Genomic DNA, 6339 nt, shown 5'->3' with positions numbered 1-6339 from the left:
GGGACAGGAGGAACACTGCCAGAACCACAAATGTGCATGTGGCTGCTCAAATGGTCAGAAACAGACTCCATGAGGGCGGTATGAGGGCCCGACGTCAACAGGTGGGGGTTGTGCTTACAGCCCAACACTACAGGACGTTTGGCATTTGCCAGAGAACACCAACATTGGCAAATTTGCCACTGGCGCCCTGTGCTCTTTACAGATGAAAGCAGGTTCACACTGAGCACATGTGACAGATGTGACAGGGTCTAGAGACACTGTGGAGAATGTTCTGCTGCCTGCAACATCCTCCAGCATGACTGGTTTGGCAGTGGGTCAGTAATGGTGTGGGGTGGCATTTCTTTAGCACAGCCCTCCATATGCTTGCCAGAGGTAGCCTGACTGCCATTAGGTACCAAGATGAGATCCTCAGACCCCTTGTGAGACCATATGCTGGTGCGGTTGGCCCTGGGTTCCTCCTAATGCAAGACAATGCTAGACCTCATGTGGCTGGAGTGTGTCAGTAGGACCTGCAAGACGAAGGCATTGATGCTATGGACTGGCCCACCCGTTCCCCAGACCTGAATCCAACTGAGCACATCTGGGACATCATGTCTTGCTCCATCCACCAATGCCACGTTGCACCACAGACTGTCCAGGAGTTGGGGGATGCTTTAGTCCAGGTGTGGGAGGAGATCCCTCAGGACATCATCCGTCACTTCATCAGGAGCATGCCCAGGCATTGTAGGGAGGTCATACAGGCACATGGAGGCCACACACACGACTGAGCCTCATTTTGACTTGTTTTAAGGACATTACATCAAAGTTGGATCAGCCTGTAGTGTTTTTTTCCACTTTAATTTTGAGTGTAACTCCAAATCCAGACCTCCATGGGCTGCTAAATTTGATTTCCATTGATAATTTTTGTGTGATTTTGTGGTCAGCACATTCAACTATGTAATGAACAATGTATTTAATAAGAATATTTCATTCATTCAGATCTAGGATGTCTTATTTTTGTGTTCCCTTTATTTTTTTGAGCAGTGTATATTGAAGTAATAGGTACAGGAATTGCCATACTAATTGTTAATGTACCTTGAAGTCTGTTGACTCTTAGCAACCACAGAATTAGATTTTCTCCATGATCTGTCCCTAACCTGGTCCTTCCCAGTCTTCCAAAATTGCATCCATTGCAACTGTAATTGAATCCATCCACCACGCTGGTGATCTTTCTCTTACACTTTTGTCAACATTAAACCCTTCTCCAACCAGCTGGTTTTACCATTTTCATTATTGTTGTAAACTAATAATTATAATTTATGTGTTGGAGGAACTGCAGCAATTGTTTTGTTCAATCAAACATGATAAAAAGTATCCAGAATTTAGTGTGCTATGTTAAGCACAGCTTTTCACTTATAAAAAAAACTCTATATGAGTAATTTTTGGCTCTATGAGTGTCCTCGACTTGTGATCACAATTGAGCACAACATTACCATTATTAAGTGAGTCTTGCCCCATTTTATGAGGGTTTTTTTTCACTTCAGTTGATATGCAGGACCAGGTGGTTTATGTGCTTTTTTCTTGAAAAAGCTTGCTACCATCCTAGGTGAACATTTTCATGTACAATTTTTGAAGTATCGTTTTGAACTAGTTCTCTGCCTGATCTATGGTCATCAGCTATAGTTATACCAATTTTTAAAAAGGGTGACCCTAGTTCAGTTGAACATTATAGACCAGTCTCTTTGTGTTGTGTTACATCACAGTTATGGAAAACTATAAACTAATCCATTGTTCACCACTGTAGGAAGTTGTCACCCAACCCCCCTCCTAGAAAAATGAAATATCCTAGGAAATATTTAAAAGGCAGAATATTTCCTCTAAAAAGAGTAGAAACTCAGAAGCAGTTCCATATCAATGATTTATATGATCAGCTTAAAAGCAATTGCATCCTTTTTGCCGATGACATAAAGTTATTCAATACTACAGATAATTCTGTTGTTTTGCAAAGTGATCTCAACTATGTGTCTGAAAGGTCATCTATTTTGCAACTTCTAAATTTTGATCAATAAATGCTCTGTCTTACATATTGGCAAATGTAAACAGAATGTCCAGTATCAGCTAGGTGGTATTGAACTAGCTGATGACTCTTACTTTGTCAAGGACCTAGGTATACTTATCTCTCTGACGATCTATGCTCCAAAGTTCACCGTAAGAGCGTTGCTAAAAAAAAAAAGCAAGCATTTAAGAGTTGTAAAACATTTTTTTAAAACATTGTATTGCTAATTAGAGCTTATAAAACTTATGCTAGGCCAATTTTAGAGTATTGTTCAACTGTTTGGAATCCCCACCATATATCTGACATCAGTACAATTGAGCGGGTTCAGAAATACTTCACGAGAAAAGTCTTGCACTCTTCGGCACACAGTAGAATTCCTTATGCTACTAGTCTCGAAATTCTCAGTTTGGATTACTTAGAACTGTGTTGCTTGCGATTAGACCTAGGTATTGCATACAAAATTATATGTAGCAATGTGTTATCTGTAAATGACTTTTTTTGGGGGGGGGTTAATCGCAGTAATCCATACTAACAACCGCTTTAAACTCAGTGTAAATTGTTCTAAACTTGACTGTAAAAAATATGATTTCTGTAATAGAGTTATCAAAGTTTGCAATTTTTACAAAGTTTGTAATAAGTTTGCCCTACCTGATTCCGTTTTCTCAGCTATAACTTTTCACAGTTTCAGTCACAAATTGACTTGCGTGGACCTTACTTCATACTTAAGTGGTTAGAGAGGGCGGGCATTAGCGCACTAACATGCCTATTGTCCCTGTCATTGTATTTTTATTCTCTTATTCTTGTTCTTGTTTTCGTTTGACAAATTCTAATAAACAAATTAAATGAATAAATATGTTAGTAGCCCAGTTGTTAAGTGAATCTGGCTTCCCCGTTGGCTTTGCTTGTCAGAAGGTCACAGATCACATGACCTTGGGGATACTGCAAAGGTCGTAACGGTGGAAAAAGGGTTATAAGTGACATTTTTCAGTACTGTTGTAACTTTGAATGCTCACTGAACAAACTGTTGTAAGTTGAGGACTACCTGTATTTATATGAAAACAATCAAGCTTTCACTTTTTCTTGTTCAGAACTAGAAGAATGATGCTAATAAATAAGAAAGCCTTTGAACCACCTGTCAGCAGGTGGCAGCATAAGCCTGTGGATAAGATTGGCTTCACTGTAAACTTTGGTGAAGAATGCAACCCCAAACCGTATTCGTATTCTTGTCAAGCAGACTACATGCACTTGTCCATAAAATCAAGAATTGACTTTGACATGAATGAGACTTGTTATTATTTTAATGTGTTATGAAAATCACGCTTTGCTCTAAAAGCCCCTGGGAATCAACTTATAAAAGGAAAGGCTAGCTAAATTATAGCTTTGTGATTTCATTAACAGGAAACATTTAATTATACGACTTAATCATTTTAATCAATTATTTTATTTAACTAATCTGTAATGTAATTGGCAAAGGGGGAGGTGCCATCTTCCCAAGCTGCTAAAAAATTTTGCACGGAATAAGAACAATAATGTGTTCTGTAGTATAGAATGATGGTACCCTAGTATAAATAATTTGCAGTCACTAGGTAAGCAAATGGCTTGCTTGCCACAGTTGTTAAGTGAATCGCAGTTAAGTTAGTAACACAGTTGTTCAGTGAACCTGGCTTCCCCATTGACTTTGCTTCTCAGAAGGTCACAAAAGGTGATCACATGACCTCAAGACAATGCAACAGTCATAAATGTAAACCAGTTACCAGGCGGCCAGATTTTGATCACATGACCATGAGGATGCTACAAAAGTTGTAAGTGTGAAAAACGGTCTTACTTCACTTTTTCATTGCTGTTGTAACTTTGAACAGCCATCAAATGAACTGTTATTAATTAAGGACTACTGTAATCCAGATTCCCTGGAGACATTCCATTGAGCAACATATAGTTCTTAAAATAGGCATGTATGTACACGACAAACCATGTAAGTCTTTGACCTACACTGAAGATTGAATATAGTCTTTGATCTCTTCCCTCCTACTCACAGTTGTTTCTTTTCCAATTTACAGTCCCCAGTCAAAAAAGTAATGAAATTCCCCGCCTTTCTTAAGCAAAGTTTCCTATTGGATTTTGTAAGCTACATGTACTATCCTAAAAGTAAATGATATAATTGCACTCTTCTTGGCTTACTTAGCATTAGGCAATATGAACCAATATAGGGTTAAGTTCGATGTGGGCCAAGAAAATTTGTGCATGCCTTCCACCTGAAAGATTAGTAATGTTTCCAAAACAAAGGATCATTTTATATTTTACAGTAAATATAAACTCCTGGCATGTCATTTTCCATCAGGTAACATTATTTCATTTCTCATAATAGGAAAAAAGAAATATGGTCAGTGGTTTGTCTATGATTCCCATCTATCTTGAAATGTGTCATTTTAGATCATTAGTAACAAATTAAGATTCAGTTCATTGAGTTAATTGAATATTACTTGCAAAAATTAGAGGTGATAGGAATCAATTGTTCTATTACCTGCCTATAATATGTGTGCACCTTATATAAAACCAAGATTTTTTATTTTCCTCCTTACACATATATTTATGTTCATATTTATATTATTGAAGGAAATAAATGGTCCTAATAAGCAGAAAATAGCTTTATTTTATTTGTGTTTTGAAAAATAATTAAACTTTAGCTACAAGTGTGCATAGAGGCAAGGGAGGTTTTGGGATTCCATTCTGATTGCAACAGTTTATAGATAATAATATTTGGCAGGAAATATAGTATTAGGATCTAAGTGAAGAAAAATATAGGACATCATGCAGGGCAGAGAGCCAATGTAAAGATTGCACCTGATTAGTGGAATGAGAGATGGATTATTTTAGCAGCTGAACTCTAAACAAAGGTGCGGAACCTGAGACAGACCACATACAATCAGAAATAAGTTTGCATTCAAATCAGCTGATGTAAGAAGTAAAAATTACAAATAATGTCAGCTCAAGTTATTTTCCTTGCTACGTTTATTCGTCTCTTTCACAAATTGAAATAGGGATTATTTGAAAAGATGAACAGAAAATGTCAACCGAAAGTCATGCCTGTTATTTTCTATATGTGTTCTGCAACGAACACATGAAGAGTCTTACAAAGGTTGCAGGATGAACTATCACCAGTATTAATGAAATGGCAAAATCATTATCTTTTGTGTGTGAGAGTTTTTTTTAATGATTGTATTTGACATGTTTGTTTTCATATTTTTTCACTGTATGCTACCCAAAGTTACTTCTTGTAAGATTGGCAGCCATATAAATTTGATAAATCAATCAATAAATATTTGAAATAGCAATAGCAATTAGACTTATATACTGCTTCATAGTGCCTTAGAGCCCTCTCTAAGCAGTTTTACAGAGTCAGCATGTTTCCCTCTATAATCTGGGTCCTCATTTTACTGACCTTGGAACAATGGAAGGCTAAGTCAATCTTGAGCTGGTGAGAATTGATACCCATTTTAATCAGTGGAAAAAATATACTGCATGTGATAAACTGCAAAGGTCCCCAAACATTTTGTTCATATTGACTTTTATATCATAATTCAATAGGACATGAACCAGGGACCCACATATGATGTCACCTTAAACAGCATACTGTTCACAATATGGCCCTAAACAGCTTACTGTATAGCCAAAATTTCACAAAACATTTATGAAACTAAAACTTGTGAGACAAAGCAAAATCTTGGAAGATTATATAATATGAATGTGAAAACTATGAGAGACTTCGTGTGTGTGTGTGTGTGTGTGTGTGTAATTTTTTTTTGTTTCGAAAACAAGGTAGAGGAAGTTGCAGAATGCAGCTTCTGCTTTTCGAACACTTTAATAACACAATAGGAGCCCTTTGACCAGAAAGGAGGCAAGAAGAAAATTGGAATGGAGAAGTTGGCTACGTTCTGAGATGCTGACCAAGTTTGTCTCTTGTTGAGATGCATAAAGGTAATTCTTCTGGGTTTTTTTTCCTCAACTGGGGCCTCTGGCTCATTTCTGAATGGTAGGGTTGACAAGCTCTGGATTCCATCAATTAAATAATCTACCTATTGGGCGCCCAGAAATACACATTCTCTATAACAGCACCTGCCTTCTGGAATTAGGCTTCCCCAAAATTCAGACAATTCTCGCCCTGTTGTGATTTTAAAGATGTGGGTCTTTGCACAGGCCCATAGAAAGCATGATTGGTGCCCCCTTCTCTCTTTCTGTTTCTCTCTGCCTTCTCTGTTTCTTTTTCTTGTGTTTTGTTTGAATATTTGTTTTGGTTTTTTTCTATT

Source organism: Pseudonaja textilis, chromosome 2 (genome assembly GCF_049901715.1).
Source record: "Pseudonaja textilis isolate UNSWEBS1 chromosome 2, rPseTex1.2, whole genome shotgun sequence".
Classification (NCBI taxonomy): Eukaryota; Metazoa; Chordata; class Lepidosauria; order Squamata; family Elapidae; genus Pseudonaja; species Pseudonaja textilis.
The sequence above is the reverse complement of the archived record's forward strand: the minus strand, read 5'-3'. Positions refer to the sequence as shown.